Here is a 22,400-nt window from a genome sequence, read left to right as displayed (position 1 = left end):
CTTAAACCCAGTTATGACTAAAAGGGACTTACTATGAATAACAAGAAATACTTCTATCACTCAGGAAGTTATAAGGGTTTTAGGAGCTCTGTGCCAGGAACCTAGGATGAAGACAAACATGTATTTCTTATGTCATGACATTTCCATTCTTCACAAAGCACCCAGACTGATCTATGAAAGAACAGGTTAAATTATAGTATTTTTACCTAAAACCCACTAAGGCTTTCTACTGCATCTGAGACCATGTCCTAAGCCCTTAACGTTTCCATTAGGCCTACTTGATTTGCCCCTCTGTATTCCACAAGATCAACTGATTTTCTTTCTTCCTTCTTTCCTCCCTCCCTCCCTCCCTCTCTTTCTTTCTTTTCTTTCTTTCTTTTTCTTTTTTTTTTAATTTTTTAAAAATTTATTTATGATAGGCACACAGTGAGAGAGAGAGAGAGGCAGAGACACAGGCAGAGGGAGAAGCAGGCTCCATGCACCGGGAGCCCGACGTGGGATTCGATCCCTGGTCTCCAGGATCGCGCCCTGGGCCAAAGGCAGGCGCCAAACCGCTGCGCCACCCAGGGATCCCTCTTTTTCTTTTTTTTAAAGTAATCTGCACACTGGCATGAACTCACAACCCTGAGATCAAGAGTCTCAAGCCCACTGACTGAGCCAGCCCATTACCCTCACAAGCTTTTCCTTCTGACTTTTACTCAACCACCCCTCCCTTCCTCAGCCTTTCCACCTGTGAGCTCAGGGTGTTTACATAAGCTCTTTCCTCAGTCTGGGGGGGTGCTTCCCCACCCTCCTTCTAGATTTTCTCTTATCTACCCAGTACAGGTGTCTCTTCCTCAGGAAAGCTCTGTGACACTCCAGACCAAGGAAACGGCCCTGTGACACAGTGTCAGCACATTTCAGTTATTTCTGTTATAAGTCATCTCTTTCCTACTAGTCTATAAAACCTGTGAGAGTAGGTCTTGTGTCTGTCTTGCTCTTTTCTATTTCAATATCTGTAAATATAATTGGGATGAAAAAACATATTTTGAAGATACGAAAATTACTTTTCCTCCTAGTTCCTATTCCATGGAACTGAACCACATTCTCCCTCCTGTTTAAAATTTTAGTAGCAGATGGATACTTAATGGATACTTAAAGTCTAGGTTTCTGAAAAAGCAAGACTTATTAAAAATAGAAGTACCTTTATTTTCTCCTGTAAGTATAACAATGATATAAATTTACTGGACAAATTTCAGTAAAATTGGATGGTACTTATCACATTTTGTTAAAATCATCGTATTATCATCAGTACTTATTGTTGAGAATCTATTATGTGCAAGTGCTTTGCACACAGAATCCTTAAGCTAGTTCCGTGTGGTAGGCATCATCTCTATTTTACAGATAAGGAAAGCAAGGTTCATAGAGACTTTCAAAGGTCACACACTAAAGGGTGTACGTGTGTGTCTGTGTGAGTGTGTCTGCAGATTTATGCCCAGGGCTATTAGGCTACAAACGCTGTGTGCCTCTCTTTGGTAAGTGGTTCCTAACCAGGATGATCATCCCTGATAGTTCTGATTCAGCTATGGCATGGAGCCTGAAAACTACTAGCCAGGTATGTGGTTCTACAGTTATAGTTCTACAGTCGTCTTTTTTTAATTTAGAGAAAAGTACAAGTGGCCCTGACTTAATATCTGATCATTTCACTTAAGGTGCCAAGTTGTTTATGCTCATGTTACTGACTCCGGCCAGCAGAGAAACACTGACCATGGGAGCCCTCCTCCGTAGACCTGCTTGCTAATTCTCCTGGGTGTGTCCTTCCGTGGTCAAGGTCTCATTTTATCTCTAGGATTCCTTACTTTTCTGCTGCTTACCTTTTGATCCTGGGGCATCTTGCCTGTGGACTGAGACCTCCTGGGATTCTTAGGTTGCAGGCTCAAGTGGAAGAGCAAGGAAGGAGAGGTCAGAACTAAGCCAAACAATGTTGAGAAGTAAAAGAGAGATAGAAGGAAGAGGAAAGGGAAGGAAGAAAGAGAAGGAGAGAGAGAGAAGACTCTGACAAAAGAGTAATAAATCTCATTTTTCTTGTATGGCCGATAATCCATCTCTGAAGACAGTTTTATTAGGGGAGTTCCAAACATGTATTTTAAACATTTTACATTGTCACATAAAGGGAAACAGGACTGTGATGATGCTCTAGAGGAGAAAGTTTGGGCTAGGGGACTAGATGGAAAGATTTTTAAAAAATTCTGTGGAATCAAGGTCATCTTTGGCTTTGAGGTCTCTGCATTGGGCCACCACTCAAGCCAACACTTGACAGCATGAACAACCCTGAAATGAAGTGTCCAAATCTAAAATGTTCAGTCCCAATGAAGGTTGGTGTTTGCACTTTCAAGGGAAGGCTGTTTCAGATTTCATGGAGCTGCAGGACAAGGTTGCTGGTGCAGGGCTGGGGTAGCCCTGAAATGCAGATACAAGCATATGGGAAGTAATTTAGTACTATTAAATATTTTAATGTTTGTATCATTTGTTCCAGTAGTTATGCTTTTTTAAAAAGGATTTTATTTATTTATTAGAGAGAGAGAGAGAGAAAACGAGCAGTGGGGAGGGGCAGAGGGAGAGGGAGAAACAGACTCCCCACTGTGCAGGGAGCCTGACATAGGGCTCAATCCCAGGGCCCCAGGATCATGACCTGAACTGAAGGCAGACACTTAACTGACTGAGCCACCCAGGTGCCCTTTATGATTCTTTTTAAAAATATTTATTTATTTATTTATTTATTTATTTATTTATTTATTTATTTATTTTTAAAGATTTTATTTATTCATGAGAGACACAAAGAGAGAAGCAGAGACACAGGCAGAGGGAGAAGCAGGCTCCATGCAGGGAGCCTGATGTGGGACTCGATCCCTGATCCCGGGATCAGGCCCTGAGCCATAATTAAGAGCTGGACGCTTAACTGACTGAGCCACCCAGGCGCCCCCAATGGTTACACTTCTATAAATTTATCCTTCAGAAAGACTTGCTCAACTTTGTATTGATACATGTATAGGAGTATACATTCAGTATTTTTAAAACTTTTTTTTTTAAATAAAACGCATTAAAAAAAGTTAACAAAATTTACACGTATGATTTAATAGATAATTACAATGCAAATACATAATCAACACTCATCTCAGGGAAGCTAACAATGTCAGTTCCCCAGAATTTCCCACATGTCCTTCCCAATTACAGCTCTACTTTAGAGAGCTCACCTCTCTCCTAACTCTCCTGTCTGCTAGAATTGGACTGTCCAATGTGGTAGCCACTAGCTACTTAGAGCAAATAAGCACTTGAAATGTGGCTAGTTGGAATTCAGAGGTGCTGTAAGTGTAAAATTAACATTGGATTATGGAGATTTAGTATAAGAAAAAGAATGTAAAGCACTTAATTTTTAATATTGATTACATATTGAAATGATAATATTTTGAATAATATATAGGTTAAATATAATATATAGAATGAGTTAACTTTCTCTGAAATGACTTAAAATGATGTCCATACTATGTTGTGAAACAGAAAAAAGAAACATAAAAAGTTGCAAAATAGATTTATAGAATCATCCTATTAAAAAAAAACCTGCATCTGGACATGAGAACAAAAGTCAAGAGGTGCAAGAGAAATTTCTGCAGCAAACCAATAGGCTTGAGAGCCTTGGATTGTATGAGAAAGAAGGGTAGAGAGTGAAGTGGTTCAAAGGCCTTTACCTGGAGGTGGGGAGCTATGTTAGATGGAAGACAGGAGGGCTCTGGGAGAAGACTACCTCTCAGGCTGCACATTGCCAACTTGGGACTTTGCCACAACAAAGCGTACTTACTGATGTGTTGCAATGGGAGACACTGAATTTGTGTCTCTCTAGGCTGCTCTAGTTCTTTTGGGGTTTGGATGAGACCCAGAACACCACCGAGAGACAGACTGGGGAGGCTGAGGGGACTTCCTAAGGCAGAGGGAGGTATCTCTGTATGTTAGGGAGGAGGCTATGGAGTGGCTCCTCCATGCTAGGACCTCGTGGGGGTCACGGAAAAATTGGAAGGGTCTATTGAAGCAACATGAACTGAGAGGAGGTCAAGTCAATCAAGAGCTGGCCAATAATCCTTGAGAACATTGAGTGAGCCAAAAGAACAGGCCATGGAGTCTTCAGGGGGGCCAGCAGACAAGTTGGACTTGGGCCATCTAGCAGACACAGAGAGTCACCCCAGAGCTTAGGGCACATGAGGCTTGTAGCCCAATGATCAGCACAGACCACGACTCTCCTTCAATATTCCCCAAGGATGTGTTAGCGTATTTCAGAGGGAGGAGGAAGCCTTCTGAGATTCTGAGCATCTTTATCCAGACAGAAGACCTAAAAGACTGTTCAAAATATTGGATCTAAGCTTAAGCTGCAGGAGATGTTCAGTAAAATATTTATCTACTTTATATTAATATTATATAGATTATATGATAATATATGTATAATATATACACTATATGTTAGGCGGTTTATGCCTAAGAAGAGAACTGTAACACAAATTCATTTTCTCTGCAAATACGCATTGTAACAAATTAAACTTTACAACTTCAATACATATGTATGTTAGTATATATGTGGAAGAAAGCATCAGGAGGAAAGGGTGCCAAACAGTTGGCAGGGGTCTCCAGGAAAGGGGATCTTGGTGACTTTCCCTTTTTAGACTGTGTGGTTCTGTAATGTTTGCTTCCCTCCCTCCAGTTTTACTGAGACATAATTGACATATACCATTATATCAGTTTAAGGTGTACAGAATAGTGACTGGATATCTTCTTGTTTTGCAGATCAGCTGCCTACCTTTCCAGGTTGCTGGGGATTTGCCTTTGCTCTCCATTTCTGCTATCTGTCTCTCATACTATTTTTTTTTAAATTTATTTTTTATTGGTGTTCAATTTACTAACATACAGAATAACCCCCAGTGCCCATCACCCATTCACCCCCACCCCCCGCCCCCCTCCCCTTCCACCACCCCTAGTTTGTTTCCCAGAGTTAGCAGTCTTTACGTTCTGTCTCCCTTTCTGATATTTCCCACACATTTCTTCTCCCTTCCCTTATATTCCCTTTCTCTATTATTTATATTCCCCAAATGAATGAGAACATATAATGTTTGTCCTTCTCCGACTGACTTACTTCACTCAGCATAATACCCTCCAATTCCATCCACGTTGAAGCAAATGGTGGGTATTTGTCATTTCTAATAGCTGAGGAATATTCCATTGTATACATAAACCACATCTTCTTTATCCATTCATCTTTCGATGGACACCGAGGCTCCTTCCACAGTTTGGCTATCATGGCCATTGCTGCTATAAACATCGGGGTGCAGGTGTCCCGGCGTTTCACTGCATTTGTATCTTTGGGGTAAATCCCCAGGAGTGCTATTGCTGGGTCGTAGGGCAGGTATATTTTTAACTGTTTGAGGAACCTCCACACAGTTTTCCAGAGTGGCTGCACCAGGTCACATTCCCACCAACAGTGCAGGAGGGTTCCCCTTTCTCCACATCCTCTCCAACATTTGTGGTTTCCTGCCTTGTTAATTTTCCCCATTCTCACTGGTGTGAGGTGGTATCTCATTGTGGTTTTGATTTGTATTTCCCTGATGGCCAGTGATGCAGAGCATTTTCTCATGTACATGTTGGCCATGTCTATGTCTTCCTCTGTGAGATTTCTCTTCATGTCTTTTGCCCATTTCATGATTGGATTGTTTGTTTCTTTGGTGTTGAGTTTAATAAGTTCTTTATAGATCTTGGAAACTAGCCCTTTATCTGATATGTCATTTGCAAATATCTTCTCCCATTCTGTAGGTTGTCTTTTAGTTTTGTTGACTGTATCCTTTGCTGTGCAAAAGCTTCTTATCTTGATGAAGTCCCAATAGTTCATTTTTGCTTTTGTTTCTTTTGCCTTCGTGGATGTATCTTGCAAGAAGTTACTGTGGCCGAGTTCAAAAAGGGTGTTGCCTATGTTCTTCTCTAGGATTTTGATGGATTCTTGTCTCACATTTAGATCTTTCATCCATTTTGAGTTTATCTTTGTGTATGGTGCAAGAGAGTGGTCTAGTTTCATTCTTCTGCATGTGGATGTCCAATCTTCCCAGCACCATTTATTGAAGAGACTGTCTTTCTTCCAATGGATAGTCTTTCCTCCTTTATCGAATATTAGTTGACCATAAAGTTCAGGGTCCACTTTTGGGTTCTCTATTCTGTTCCACTGATCTATGTGTCTGTTTTTGTGCCAGTACCACACTGTCTTGATGACCACAGCTTTGTAGTACAACCTGAAATCTGGCATTGTGATGACCCCAGCTATGGTTTTCTTTTTTTAAATTCCCCTGGCTATTCGGGGTCTTTTCTGATTCCACACAAATCTTAAAATAATTTGTTCTAACTCTCAGAAGAAAGTCCATGGTATTTTGATAGGGATTGCATTAAACGTGTATATTGCCCTGGGTAACATTGACATTTTCACAATATTAATTCTGCCAATCCATGAGCATGGAATCTTTTTCCATCTCTTTGTGTCTTCCTCAATTTCTTTCAGAAGTGTTCTATAGTTTTGAGGGTATAGATCCTTTACATCTTTGGTTAGGTTTATTCCTAGGTATCTTATGCCTTTGGGTGCAATTGTAAATGGGATTGACTCCTTAATTTCTCTTTCTTCAGTCTCATTGTTAGTGTATAGAAATGCCACTGATTTCTGGGCATTGATTTTGTATCCTGCCACACTGCCAAATTGCTGTATGAGTTCTAGCAATCTTGGGGTGGAGACTTTTGGGTTTTCTATGTAGAGTATCATGTCATCGGTGAAGAGGGAGAGTTTGACTTCTTCTTTGCCAATTTGAATGCCTTTAATGTCTTTTTGTTGTCTGATTGCTGAGGCTAGGACTTCCAGTACTATGTTGAACAGCAGTGGTGAGAGTGGACATCCCTGTCTTGTTCCTGATCTTAGGGGAAAGGCTCCCAGTGCTTCTCCATTGAGAATGATATTTGCTGTGGGCTTTTCATAGATGGCTTTTAAGATGTCGAGGAATGTTCCCTCTATCCCTACACTCTGAAGAGTTTTGATCAGAAATGGATGCTGTATTTTGTCAAATCATATTAATTTTTAAAAGTCTTTCCTGAAACACCAGTTTTTTAGTTAGGAGGGTGGAAAGTAAAAGCTCACTTTGTGATTTACCATTAATGTTTAGCTGGCAGAAGAAACTAAGGACATTTCCAGGACAATTTTTCCCTTATGCTTATGTGTTTTCACTAAACCCTCAGCACAAATATTGTAAAAATGTAATTCAATCTAGGAGGCTTTTATACTTTCCCCAAATCTTCTAGAACTCATTACAATTAGTAGTGCAACCAGAGTTGTGTTTTATTGTAAATTTGACCTGTTGTGGAACATCACAGCATTTTAAAATATAAGATTCTAGTAAAAAAAATGTATTTACAACTGAAAGATTACTAAAGCAGACATACATTGACACTGAGTAATTAAAAATATATATAGACTAGTGAGACTTGGATACATAATAACACAATAACATAATAACATAATAACAATAAAGCTAGCATTTCTTATAGATCATTTTTGGGAAAAAATAGTGTCCAACAATAGTGGGAAGAAAGCGGTGGGAGTTTGCAAAGTAATAAATTTTGGACCTTTTAAAATTTTCATGGGCATCTGCTTCTGAAGCTTTCTGCTTCAGGCTTTATAGAAATCTGTGGAAAAATTTGGTTTTTGATTTAAGAAAAATTTGAGCTGGTGTCAAGGTTTGTTCAGCTAGCTAGGAATCCAGAGACAATTTTGGATTTACATTTTCTTGTGTTCCTTCCTAGGCTTGGAGAATTTATCAGTCATTCTCATTGCCCATTAATCTTTAAGAACAATCTCTAATTTACAACATTTGTGAAGAGGATTCATTAGAGAAATATCTATCATTTCTCATGGATTTAATAACATTTTATACTTTAGTATAAAGTAACTTTGTTACTTTAGCATAAAATGCCAAAGTATTTTATACCTTGGTAACTTTTGTCACCGAGTTAAAGACCATTATCAGAGATAACATTATTTTTTGCCTTTTCCACCTTGTTCAGAGTTTTTTTGAAATTGCTGAACAAGGACATGAGGAGGTCCATTGATTATTGTTGTGATCAGTATGAAAAAGCTGATTTATAGATATTTCTAGTTGGTACAATGTTAGGTATAAAAACTTTAGTATACACAAAAATAGATAGCATTCATTATGACAGTAAAAATGCAAGTAACTATAAGAAAAACAGAAAGATGAGTACACAAAATTATTTTTATGAGTTAAACCACAGCTACTTTTACTTTAGTACCAACTATGGCATGATTTTTTCCCCCAATTTCTTAATTGGAATATTTTGAGTCAAAAAAGTTGAAAGAATGGTACAAGTAACACTAAATGGCCTTTACCTTAGGTTTGTGAATTGTTAATATTTCCTGACAATTCTAAAGAGTTACAGCACATCTTTTATTTGGCCAGCTGAGAATTGTATTTTGTTTCTGTTTATTTTGTTGTTGTTGTTAGTTTGCTTCTTGGTGATTAGTTACAGAGACAAAAAGACAGTACAACAGAAGTATCCCCTCACTTTGGTCAGTGTCAACCTCATGGTATTTGCTACTTATGAGCCATTTGTTCAGGGCATGGGTTCTCTTGGAGCATAGCAAGAGAAGAAGAGGAGAAAGAAGACTATCTTTCCTCTATAAAATGTCTTTTCACCCCTGTTGCTGAGTACTTGCTGGTCTGAAGAATTAACCATGTGCATCAAGGTAGGGTGAATTCCATTTTCTTTTTTTCTTAGCAAGTGAAGAAAGTTCAATCTTTCTAGGTTTTTCTGATATACTGTATTATCCATCAGAAAGTTTGCTATGATTCTGGATTCCCTTATATTTCCCACAAACCTGTCTTCAGAGTTAATAGTTTATAGCACTCTCGTTCAGATAAGAGGGATTGGTGCTGGAGGATTTATGATATCTAACCTAATTTTCCATCACCATACCTTGACCTTGGCCTTATAAGTTGTAGCCCATACAAAGCAATCGATTGCTATCTGATTGAAGCAAATGACCCTCTTTAACTCTAGGGCAATAGCTAATAAGGTCTTGATAATTGTGATTTATCCACTGTCAGTTGTGATTGCATGTGCCCCTGTGAAGCTGTCCTGAATTGATGGATGCAACTTGTATGACAGGAAGCCGGTTCCAGGGGCTTTCTCCTTTTATCCTTAGCCTCACCAGGGCTCCCAGAAAGGGATTGATGAAGTCATTTTTCTTTCATTGCGGTCTTCTGTAATGAAATATGGTAAAAATTCATCTTCTCTTGAGTATGCCATTTTTTCCTTGTCAGATCTACAGTCTTTCCCTGACTGAACCAATTTGTTATCTACAAAAGCAGTGGCCTTGCACTTCCATTGATTCAAGGAGCTCTGGATTGGCCAAGAGGAGTTTTCTTCTATGAATTTAGGAAAGGGTCAGCTCTTACCTTAGCCAGGATGTTTGGTTTCCATCTTAATGGATTTGAGAGAAAAAGAAATGACAGTTAGGGTGACCCTCTGCAATACCTCAAACTGTTTCATCCTTCAAGCATAACCAAAACTCTGGGCGAGGAGAAACCCAAAGTTATTTTTCTGTGTGTTCCAGGATAAAAGGATATCTTAGTCATCAGTAGAAATGGAGATGCGATAGTTTGGATCCCCTCATTTAAAGAAGTTATCACTTATGAATTTGAGGAACTCTTAGAGTTAAGCTCTTTTTGCTTGTGGCTGGTCCAAAGTGGAAACCTCTTGACATGCCCTTTAAAGTATCGAATCAAAAAAAAAAAAAAAAAAAAAGTATCGAATCATGGGTAATAGCCTATTAACATGTGAAAGCAGCTGGGGTAGGAAGCAATTTAGTATCCTGATATCCAGCCCTGCCACAGTGATACCTTTTTATATATATTTTTTCCACTGACTTTTGCTTGGTAATACTTAATTTCAACTCATGTGTATATGAAGTTCAATTTGTTTTTGTGTTTGTACGGATTTATTGCCTAAATAAAATTACTGTGTGATAAACATTTCTTGGGCACAGGAAAATGAAGACTCCTTATAGTTAAGTGAGGCAGCATGTTTTGGTTGTCATATTAAATGTGAGCCCTCTTATCATCAATGATAATGTTGATTGCGATATGATTGTGATTGGTTCTTAGGCAACACCTGACATGTGACTCAAGATACCTGCCTATTAGTACAAATAGAATCATCTCAATCATAATGACCCAAATGACTTTGGTTCTTATCCCACACACTCCAGCAGGGCTTCACCCTGTAAAGCATTTTTAGAAGTCTCCAGCAGAAAAAACAAAAAACAAAAAACAAAAAAACAAAAAAAGAAGTCACCAGCAGGTTTCTCCTAAGGGCGTGCAAAGGAACACTCTCCAGCCTGGCACTGCTGCTGCTTTGCCACCTCCATGAGGTACCCCTTAGGTCCTGCTGTCTCCTGCTGGGGCCCAGTGCCATGTCTGAGTCCTGAGTCCTCATATTGTCCCCGATGCCCTAGGATTTCCACAGACCAGAGCTGTGTAGCATCTGTGAGGTGGGGAGGGATGCCCTCTGACCTTAGAGCTTGATGGTGCTCTCAGCTAGGGGGATTACAGAGCAGTAGGGCCCAAACATATCACTAGAGCTTTTTCCTTTTCATGCTACTTGTACTCCTTAGAATCCAGGTATACATCCAACTGGGGGTGGGCTTGATAGTGTCGTAATTATTGTTTCAGACAGTTAACAGTTATCGAGTATTTACTATAGGCTTAGCTGTGTGATAAGCCCTTTAATAATGACTGATTGATTGATTTTTAAAGATTTTATTTATTTATTCATGAGAGACACAGCGAGAGGCAGAGACATAGGCAGAGGGAGAAGCAGGCTCCCTGTGGGAAGCCTGGTGGCAGGACTCAATCCCAGGACACATCAGGATCACAACCTGAGCCAAAGGCAGAGGCCCAACCACTGAACCACCCAGGTGCCCCTGATTCCTTTTAATTCTAGATTCTATTATTATTTCCATTTTACAGAGGAGGAAGTCAAGTCTTCAGAAGTTCATTTACTTGCCCAAGATTACCTAGTCAGTACTGGCAGTCTGACCTCCAGTTCACTATCTTTTTTTTTTTTAAGATTTTCATTTATTTATTTAGACAGAGAGTGAGAGAGCACAAGCAGTGGCAGAGGGACAAGCAGACTCCCACTGAGCAGGGAGCTGGAACATGGGACTTGATCCCAGGACCCTGGGTCATGACCTGAGCTGAAGGCAGATGCCCAACTGACTGAGCCACCCAGGCACACCTAGAATTCTGAATGTCACCACAGAAAGGCCTAACTGGAGGGAATTTGTGTTTTATATACATTGATTCCCAAGATGCAAGTCTGTACATATGTAGCAGTACATGTGGGGAACTACTAGTAGTTGGCTTTCTGGGGATAGTCTCTTGAGGGCTCTGACCAAGCCAAGTAGAAGGGCTGGGGTCACAGCTTAGGTGAGGATGTTGAAAAAAATTTTAAAGATTTTATTTATTTATTCATGAAACACACACAGAGAGGCAGAGATTAGACCTCTAAGGAGGAGGCACAGCTTTGCTGGGAACTGTCTTAGCTCTGAGTAGGGGTGCTGTGGGCTTGAGAACCAGACCCCCAGGAAGGAGAAAACAGCTGGGATGAGGCTAGTAGCACAAACAAAACTGCAAACTGCATCTAAATGCTGCTGCTGGGGCAGAAGCGTTGCCAATGTGTTGCTCAGAGGGCTTGTGAACAGACGGGAAGGATTCTCTTCTCCTTCCTCCAGCCTCCCAGCCCTGATCTACAGAACAGAGCCTAACTGGGAGACTGCTGGCCAAGCAGAAATGTGGCTTGCAGAGTCCCAGTCCCAGGGCCACAAAGCCGAGCACAGAAGATGGGTTTGGAGCTGAGAAGCTGTGTATATAGCTTAGTAATTGGCATACACCTCGATGGTGTCTAAATTCAGATAGTTTCAAGTTGTATCAGTCAGCCTCATAAGTAAGGTCTACAGATTTCAATTACTTAAAGGGACAGTCTGGTGACTAAAGGAAGAATGATTTATTGCAGCATGACATTTGAATTGTTCCAGGGGGACGAGGCAGATAAAACATCATCAGGCTGGTGTTAGGAAGTGAATCTGGAAGGATGAAAAGGAGTTCCTTGGGCAGGGGAAGAACCCATGGAAGAACTAACCACTAAGCAGTGTAAGAAGGGTGTTCCAGTCAGAAGGAACCCATGTGCAAAGGCCAAAAAGAGGGCCTGAACCCTTAGGTAGGCTGAGTTGCAAGAAAACCCCTAGGGCAAAGCTACGCAAGTCCTTGGGCTTCCCTGGGATGAGGCAGGAGTTGGGGCATGGGTGACTGAGGAGAACAGAATACTCCCTCAGGACCAGTGGCCTCCTAGGGATCTCATCTTCAGAGTAATTAGGACCCTCTACCAGTTCTTTCTATTTAAGAACAATGTTTTATGCTGGGCGGAACTTGGATGAGGTAATTAAAATCTCTGATTAGAGAATATTATTCCTATTTGAGCACTGTATGTTAAATAAGTAACATTTAAATTAAACAAATTATTCCCATTTGACAAATAAGGAGACTGAGGCTCTAAGAAGTTAAGTAACCTGCCCATGATCACAAAATCAGCAGCTCAAATACCCTAATTTCCAGGGTGCCTGGAAAGGTAAGTCAGTTAACCATCTGCCTTGGGCTCAGGTCATGATCTGGGGGTCCTGGGATGGAGCTCGGGCTCCTTGCTCAGTGGGGAGCCTGCTTCTCTCTCTCCGTCTGCCTCTCCCTCTGCTTGTGCTCTCTTGCTCCATCTCTGTCAAATAAACAAATAATCTTCAAATAACCTAATTTCTGGACATCTTCACCTGGATATCCCCATGGATCCTCCAACTGAGCACATTCCCACATACACTCCTCCCCTTCTTCCACGCCTAGCTTCGGACCTCCTTTCTGGGTCCCTGAAGTCATGTCCTAGGTTCTTTCCTTCTTCCTGCCTCCGTGCCCCCACCTCACCCTACGTGATCAACCACCGAGTCTTATAGACTTTACCTTCTAAATGCACATTCTCTATCCTCTGTCATTGTTGGTTTTTCTTCGTTCGAGTACTCACTTGATTGTTTCTCAATATTCACTGGTCCTGCTGCTTCCAGCTTTGTCCTCCTCCAACCCAGGCATCATTCTGGGCCAGAGAAAGCTTTCAAAAACACAAAAATCATGTCATCCCCCTTCTTAAAACTTCAGTGGCTTATTAGAGAAAATCTAAGCTCTCACTTCACTGTGAGGCCACAGTAATATGGTCTCTCCTAAGTTCCCTGGCTTTGCTCGCTGTCGTCTCTCTATCCTGGGGGCAGACCAGAGGACAGAGCTGGCCGGGGAAACAAGATCAGGGGTCACCTTCCTACCTCCACTGCCTAAGCTGCAGGCAAGAAATTGCAGTGATGTCACACTTTTCTGTGACTTCCAGCAGGTCACCTGCCTCTGATTCAGGGGCTGTGCCACTTGGGCTGCTGCTCACATCAGTGTAGCTATGATGCATGCCTGCTGGCTTCCGCTGGCTGGGCTGGAATGAAGGTGCAAGGATGCCTCTGGGTATTGTTTCTGTCCTATCCTTCTTGCCTCCCTCCCTCGCTCCCTCTCCTTTCTTTCTTTCTTTCTTTCTTTCTTTCTTTCTTTCTTTCTTTCTTTCTTTCTTTCTTTCTTCTTTCTTTCTTTCTTTCTTTCTTTCTTTCTTTCTTTCTTTCTTTCTTCTTTCTTTCTTTCTTCTTTCTTTCTTTCTTTCTTTCTTTCTTTCTTTCTTTCTTCTTTCTTTCTTTCTTTCTTTCTTTTTCTTTCTTTCTTCTTTTCTTTCTTCTTTCTTTCTTTCTTTCTTTCTTTCTTTTCTTTCTTTCTTTTTCATTCATAAAAAGTATATTTATATTAGGAACCTCTTATTTATTTATTTAAAAGATTTTATTTCTTTATTCATGAGAGATGCAGACAGAGAGGCGGAGACATAAGCAGGAGAAGCAGGCTCCTCATGGGGAGCCTGACATGGGACTCGATCCCAGGACCCTGGGATCACACCCTGAGCTGAAGGCAGACACACTCAACCAATGAGCCACCCAGGTGTCCCGGACAGGAACCTTTTAATTCAAAAGGCAGAAACTCAATTAAATTAATTTAAGCCTAAAAAGGGAATTTATTGACATATTTAAAACTGGTACATTTAGGGGTAGAGCTGAATCCAGGGATATAAATATTATTTTCTCTCTCTTCCCTTCTGTTTTGCTACTCTCTGTGTTGGCCACATTCTCTCCTATTTCAAGATGTGTTAGGAGGTGTGTAGGAGGTGAAGGGCGGCCGGCTAGCCTGCAGCTTTCTGTCTACCCATAAGAATTGGAAGCTGCTCTCAACATCTCTCCATAAAATACCAAGGAAAGACTCTTGGGGGTGCCTGGTTGGCTCAGTTGATTAAGCGTCTGAACTCTTGATCTCAGCTCAGGCATTGATCTCAGGGTTGTAAGTTCAAGCCCTGCATTGGACTCCACATTGGGCTCCATGCTGGATGTGAAGCCTACTTAAGGAAAAAAAAAAAAAAAGGAAGAAAGAATGATTGGTTCTGCTTTCCTAATTTGTCCTTGCTTCAGTTTACCCCCTGCCCTCTAATCTCTGGGGCTAGGAGGAAGGGGAACATTGATTACCAAAGCCTGGATCAAAAGTTCATCCTTAAGGTCAAGGGTGTGGGACACTGTGATTGGTATTTATCCAGAAGCACAAAGAATTGGAGGGGTAGCTACCCAAAGAAAATGGGGGTGCTACTACTAGAATATGGAGGAAAATAATTTTGGGCAGATGGGAAAAAAAGGCAACCAAGGTGATGTCCATACGACTATATTGCCATCACCACCATTATCGAGCAACTCCTGTGTCCTAGGCACAGAGCAGGTCCTTTATGTACACAGGCCCTTTCTGAATATTACCCATGATGCTCACCATTTTAGAGAAGAGGAAACGGCCACTTAGACAATTTAACATTCTTGCTTGAAGTCTTGGCCTAACTGGCTGCCTGACTCCTGGTCTGTGTGCATTACATTACACTGCCTTCTCTTGGTTCAGGAGCCCTCTGTCGCCACTGCATATTAATTATGGCTCACAAATGACCCTATGGAGGAGCAACTGGACGAGTGCATAACTTATTAAATTGGTCACAGTGGCTGACTTATGTTTTTATAATATCGAAGGTGCATTTTTATGATCCAGTCTGTGGAATGTCAATGAACGGCTACTGTCCTCACATGGGCTGAATATGACCACCGAGCTGAAGATGAGGAGGGACGAGCTGTTTAATAGAAACAGGGCTGTACATGGCAGAAAGTCCAAACCCACCTACAGAGTTCAGTGTTGCAAATAAACATTAAAAAAAAAAAAAAAAAAGAAGCCTACAAAGCATTTTTTCATCTAGTTTTTTTACTTTGGATGATTTAAATGAAAAAATTATTTACTATTGGTTTGCCTCTAGCTGTTAAAGACTTTAAGCATTTGGGTAAATAGTAATAAAAAACAAATATAATTTAGCCTTGATAAATGAGCTATATAGTGGATTAAGGGAAGGAGTCAATGCTACTTAAATATATATACTTAAAATATACCTATATAGTACTGAAATATACCCCCCTCACACACATTGAAAATGTATATGTTTAAAATATGGCTCACCTACTCACTGAAGAAATTTGGAGGTATTAATATGGATCCTGGTCTCATTTTGATTATGGAATACTTCACTAGGTTGGGGGGACTGTCAAGGCACTTGAAAAACATGTTTGACTTAAGTCTCCTGGTCATACCCTTTCAATTAGTGGATGGCTGTCACAAAAGGGTTAGAGAGACTGCAATTCCTTATAGGCTGGTCTCATGGTACTGTCCCCTCCACCATCTCCTGCTGAGGGTGGGAGGTCATATTTCTATTCTCCTAGTCAAAGGTGAGTACCCAGACCAACGTGAGTCAGGCTACATGTTGGTCAATGGTCTATAAGACGGCATGATACCAAGGATCTGCCCAGATTGTTCTGATGGTGATCACAGTGGAATGAGCAATGTCTTCATCTTTAAGAAGATCGAGATACAGAGAGAGTTGATTGGTTGTGGGTGCAGGAACTGAAAATACAAAGGGAGGGAAGTCTGCAGATGCCATGGCTTCCTCAAAGCCATGAGGAGGCTGAGGTCAAGAGATAGAGGAAGAGCACATATAGTCCCTGGTCATGTACCCTGAGGTGGGTCTTGCAGCCGGATACAGGCAATCCTTGAAGGGGGTTTCCCTGGGCCAGGGCATTTAGGAAACACCATATGTACATCCCCTGTGGGAGAGTCCCATGGTGCTTTGGCATTTTAAAGACTCTGAGGATCCCCAGGAAGAAGCTTGTCTAATGTTAACTCGGTGTTTCCCAGACTTAATTGACAACAGAACTCTCTCCTGTTAACATCTTTTATAAAACCGTGTTCCATGGAACAGAATTTAGAGGAGGAGCTGGCATGAGGGCAACCATTCCCAAAGGACGAATGGGAGCAGAATCAGAGGCAGCTCTGTCCCCACATTAGGGGAGCGAGGGCACTCTTGCTAAGGGGGTGACAAGACTTCCTGGTCATTATATCTGTTTCACACTCTGAACTGCCTTCCAGTTATTGTGAGGGCTGGGTACAACTGCCCTTGGCTGCCATAATATTTTCGTATTTCTTTGTGAGTATTCTTATCTCAAGTCTCCACTAATTAAGATGAATTGGGAGAGTCTTTTTTTTTTTTTTCTTCTTCTTGTAACTGAGAGTCTGACAAATGTATGTTAGGATGTTAGAGTGACTTTTTGGTTGTCTCACCAGATGGTATGACAGGTGACAAATGCCCCCACTTCCCCACTCATGAAATGTTGGACCCCCCCCCTAGGAAGGACATGGCTGAGAGACAGTGAGCTGGTATTGCCAGCATTCACCCCTCAGATGCTCTAGGAGAGGGTGAAGAGGGTGAAGAATCATCGTGAGTGTGGGCAATGAGAATTCTTGGGGAGAGTTGTCAGTGTGCCTTGCTTGGGGAGGAGAGAGAGCTTCCATGGGGCAGTAAACCAAATGAAGCTTCAGAGATCCAGGTGAAGGGACTGGTACATGTCTTTTTCTTGCCAGAGCCAGCACAGTAAGGCAAGAAGATGAAGATAGAAGAAATGTACTTCCGGTGGTGGAGGAGCTTAAGGTGTGAATAGGTGAGGCCCCAGGGACAAGGAGGTGGGACTTGGGTTGTCCTAAAAAGATTGATCTCCTGGAAGGCTAGGTGAACCCAGCATTAAGAGGCTGGAGGTAGGGACGCCTGGGTGGCTCAGTGGTTGCGCGTTTGCCTTCGCCTCAGGGCCTGATCCCGGGGTCCTGGGATCGAGTCTCGCTTCAGGCTCCCCATGGGGAGCCTGCTTCTCCCTCTGCTTGTGTCTCTGCCTCTCCGTGTGTCTCTCATGAATAAATAAAATCTTAAAAAAAAAAAAAAGAGGCTGGAGGTGGGCAGAAGGGAAGCTGGAGCTGAGGGACACCACTGGTGGCCAGTTGGAGGAACTCCCACCTATACTGGTGACTACATCAAAGTCTTCAGTGGGGAGGAGGGTCCTGTGAGAAGAAGAGCCAGTAATTGTGCATCTCCGCATTGAGACCTACTTTCAGATTATAACTCCTCCGGTGTTGGAGGACTTCAATGTCATTACCTGTTTTCCCTTTCAGTCCTGGAAGGAGCCAGAAGCAGCAGAGGACACCAGGGATGAGGTTGAGGTAGGCAAAGAAGGTAGGCCCCACACCCACCATCCTCAGGAGGTTTTCCATCAGAAAACAGGGAAGTTTGTAGATAAACTGTTTGAGCAGACAAGAGTTTTTGCCTAAAAGTGACTGAAGGATTTTTATTTTTTGAGTAGCTGGAGAATCTGTGAGCTTTAAGCTGGGAAGGAGCAGGTCTACCCAGTGGGTTTTGTAGAGGTAGTCATACCTTTGGGTCATTCAGTTCTGCACTCTACACCCTGTGAATAGGATGAATCTAAAAATCAGTTTAAAAGGTTTATAAGTGTTTATACGGCCTCCTAAGTACCTATTGTTGACCTAAATAAAGAGTCAAACTGAGGCAAGCTAAAAGAAATGAGTTTATGCAGGAAGGGTAAAGGGATCGCAATTCAGGACAAGCAAACTGGCAAGCTGCAGGCGGGTCTGCTGAGGGTTGGGGTGGGCTGCACCTACTGGCAGGGAGCATAGGAGGGGGGAGTCCAGTTAGAGTCTGTTCAAGTAAAAAGCAAACAGAAACACCCTTGAAAAATTTCCTAAGCAGATAGAATCAGACCAGTCATACACACAAAGCTCAATTCAGCCGTTTGTGGGATAGTCTGACCTAGGTCGTTTCCAGTTTATGCCTCTGGCAAAACTTCCCTAGACTGATAAGAGACAACCTCTGATCAACCTCCAATCTGCTAAAAAATCCCACCCTATCAGTTTTCTGTATGTCAGGTATTTATGTGGAATCACTCAGTTGTTTTCCTGAGGGCACATGTGTGAAATTCCCCATTTTATGTCCTCTGGTTGTATTTTTTAACTAAGTAACTAACTAACTAACTAACTAACTAACTAACTAACTAACTAACTACATTTTTTTGAGAAGGAGGAGGGACTAAGGGAGAGGGAGAAAGAGAATCTTAAGCAGACTCCACACTCAGTATGGAGCCAGATGCAGGGCTCAATCTCATGACCCTGAGATCATGACCTGAGCTGAAACCAAGAGTTGGACACAAGGGACTGAGCCACCCAGGTGCCCCTCCTCTGGTTGTATTTTATTTATTTATTTATTTATTTATTTATTTATTTATTTATTTATTTATTTATGATTTCATTTATTTATTCATAAGAGACACACAGAGAGAGGCAGAGACACAGGCAGAGGGAGAAGCAGGCTTCTTGCAGGGAGCCCGATGTGGGACTTGATCCCAGGACTCTGGGATCACACCCTGAGCCAAAGGCAGACGCTCAACCACTGAGCCACCCAGGCATCCCTCGTTGTATTTTTAGATTGAAATTCTTTCACACTATGCATGAACTAATTCTAACATAAAAGACTTTGGCCACAGCCAATCCATATGCAGTCCATTCTTCAGCGTTATTAAGCACCTCACCTGGACACTGGAGCTGTGAGGGTGAGTAAGAGCTGCTTCCTGCCCCCAAGAAGAGTCTTATCTAGTCTGAGAAGTCCCAGGTGAGCCTGGTGCTTTCTTACTTCGGGTCATCTAAGAATAACCATAGTACCTGAAATTCGATAGCTCTGGGTTGGGACCTAGGAATCTTCATTGTTAGCCCCTTGTTCTAAGGCCACTGATGGAGAAATAATAATCAGCACCACGTACCAGAGCAGTTTTAAAAAAATATTTTATTTATTTATTTGCGAGAGTAGAGGAGAAAGCGAGTGAGCAAGCAAGAGAGAGAGAGTGAGACAGCACAAGCAGGGGGAGCTGGAGAGGGAGAGGGAGAAGCAGGCTCATCCCAGGACCCTGAGATCATGACCTCTGCTGAAGGCAGGTGCTTAACTGACTGACCCACCCAAGTGCCCCCACAACAGTTTTAACACCTTATGCCCGTGCATTGCCGACTGCTAAAGAGTTTGCTCCAACATGCTGGATGATAATACTTATCCGTTTGGATAAAACAAAGTTTCTGCCTCTTCTTTATAGTTTTTTATTGTATTATTATTTTTTTAAGTAATCTCTGTTCCCAAAGTGGGGCTTGTTCTTAAGACCCTGAGATCAAGAATCACATGTTTTACCAACTGAACCAGCTAGGTGTCTCCATGCCTGTTCTTTATGACATTAAATGAACACAGCCAGATAGATTTTCACCAAATTAGAAGAGTATGTTTGGGTTTGTGTGACTTAAAAGAAAGGGTAAGGGAAATTTATTTGGGGAGTTCTGGTGGAAGAGAACCTTCCAAGAAAGAGGCAGCCGTCTTCAGAGCAGTATCTGGCCCTGGATTCTGGCCCCACCACTCTCCCAAGAGCAGGCTGGGTTCAGGAAGGAAGCAGCAGGAGTTTATTGGCTTAATGGTGGTTAATGATTGATGTGAGCAGCCCAGAAGAGGCCTGGTGCCCGACAGCAGAATTTTCAGAAAAAGTCTGCAGGAGAAAACAGACTAGAAGCGTATGAACAGAGAGTTCTGATCCTCGTTTAGCTGCCTGTCACGGACATTTGGACAAGGGCCTTGCCTTTTCTGTTGCACTGATTATATAATTAGGACAAAACTGACTTTTTTCATAGGGTTGTTGTAAGGAATAATGAATGGAATCCCATGTTTGCACTTGGATACTTTATGAAAATGAGTAATTTTTTTTTTAAAGTGGGTTTGGTTGTTTGTTAAAAATGCAGAATAAGTGGGATAAGATAGATTTAATTGTAAGATGTTGGACTTAGTTTAATCTGGTGTTTCCTTATTGTACAATGCTTATTTCCTTTATTGTTTGTTTTGATGACTCAGTTTACAAGTGTGTTGTAATTTTAAAGTCACTTGTGATTAGATTATTAAAAATAACGTGCCTGGCTGGCTCAGTTGGTGGAGCGTGCACTCTTGATCTGAGTTTGAGCCTCACGTTGGATGTGGAAATTACTTAAAAATAAAATCTTAAAAGAAAAAAAATCTAGGGACATCTGTGTGGCTCAGGGCCTGATCCTGAGGTCCTGGGATTGAGTCCTGCATCGGGCTCCCCACAGGGAGCCTGCTTCTCCTTCTGCTATATCTCTGCCTCTCTCTTTGTCTCTCTCATGAATTAATAAATAAAATCTTAAAAAGAATCTAATGTGGGAACCAGTGCAATTAGAAGATAGGGTAGACATTTTTAGAAAGCTGACTAGTTTTTTAGGGTTAAAACAAATATGGAGAAGTTTGCTAAGCACCTGACTGTGGACTTACAAGCAGAGGAGTTTATACCCTTTTGGTTATTAATTTGCTAAGGGGCTCTGAGTCGTGAATATAGATGAAAATCTATGAAAAATTGACACGTGTACTCAAATTGGGGCAATATATCATCACCACACCCAAGATATGGTGTGATAGGAACATCTTAAATATTTAACGTAATGCTTGCCATATAATTTCATGTATGGCATTATCTTTAATAGGAGCTGATTAATGAAGGTGACACAAAGCAAGGATGAATATTAGCTATTCAGACACTGATGTTCAGATAGCCACCTGCAAAGTCATTTTTCTCCAAGTTCTATTCCTTAAGGATTATAGAAATGTCAATTGTTTTTGCAGAGTTTCCATTTCAAGAAGCAGTTATTCATACTCCCCAGAGAACTCTTCCCTAACAGACTACAATAAAACTTAGAATTAATGGCGGTGACATTTTAGACCTAAATTACTGCCTTCGTGGTTTAAATAATTATCTTGCCATGTCTATGCAAGAGACTTTCAAATTTTTCATTTCATTCCTGGCTTATCTCTCATCTCCACTGCTTGTCTTTTACAGCTGAATACAGGAAGCTGCATTTCTAATTTTCCCCTGAAAATTCTCCTGCTTATTAACAGTACTTTTGTGGTGATTCATCTAAAATAGTTTTTCAACAAGCTCTTTGCAAAGTTCCTCTCTTGGTGTCCATTTCTTTCTTCATTTTGGCGTTGAATAGCTGCTATGCATTGGTCCTTTCTGGCATTTATATGTTTCCTCACCTCTATTTCTTTGTTAACTGTAGTCCTCAAAGGTGACCCCCCAATACATATATATTTAATATATATATAATTTAATATTTAATATATAGTATTTACTTTTAAAAAGATGTATTTAATTATTTTAGAAAGTGAGTGGATGTGGAGCAGAGGGTGAATTTTTAAAAAACTTTTACTTTATTATTATTACTATTCTTATTTTTAAAGATTTTATTTATTTATTCATGAGAGGCACACACAGAAAGAGGCAGAGACATAGGCAGAGGGAGAAGGCCCCCTGTGGGCAGCCCAGCGTGGCACTTGAACTCAGGACTCTGGAATCATGCCTGGAGCCAAAGGTAAACACTCAACCACTGAGCCACCCAGGTGTCCCAAGGAAGAGAGAATCTGTTTTTTTTTTTTTTTTTATTAATTTATTCAGGAGAGACACAGAGAGAGAGAGGCAGAGACACAGGCAGAGAGAGAAGCAGGCTCCATTCAGGGAGCCCAATGTGGGACTCGATCCTGGGACTCCAGGATCACACCCTGGGCATGAAATGCAGGCGCTCAATCACTGAGCCACTCGGGTGTCCCAGAAAGAGAATCTTAAGTAGACTCTATGCAGAGCCAGTTGTGGGGTTTGATCC

At 41.4% G+C, this 22,400-nt stretch overlaps 1 protein-coding gene across 10 annotated transcripts in view; it reads left to right on the top strand.

The window, feature by feature from the left end:
* Positions 1 to 22,400, top strand: part of SPTSSA (serine palmitoyltransferase small subunit A) — a 162,715-nt gene that overhangs the window by 36,844 nt on the left and 103,471 nt on the right. For 7 of the 10 annotated variants that reach the window (XR_013386007.1, XR_013386011.1, XR_013386009.1 and 4 more), the window contains exons 2-3: positions 17,229 to 17,305; positions 17,808 to 17,855. The gene's annotated coding sequence lies outside the window, so the exon portion shown is untranslated. Of the gene's footprint in view, positions 1 to 17,228; positions 17,306 to 17,807; positions 17,869 to 21,577; positions 21,805 to 22,400 lie in introns of those variants that run through there. The other 3 variants (XR_013386002.1, XR_013386003.1, XR_013386008.1) reach the window with 2 other exon arrangements.

Source organism: Canis aureus, chromosome 9 (assembly GCF_053574225.1).
Source record: "Canis aureus isolate CA01 chromosome 9, VMU_Caureus_v.1.0, whole genome shotgun sequence".
Classification (NCBI taxonomy): domain Eukaryota; kingdom Metazoa; phylum Chordata; class Mammalia; order Carnivora; family Canidae; genus Canis; species Canis aureus.
Note: the sequence above shows the minus strand (reverse complement) of the source record. Positions and strands in the feature narration are given on the sequence as shown.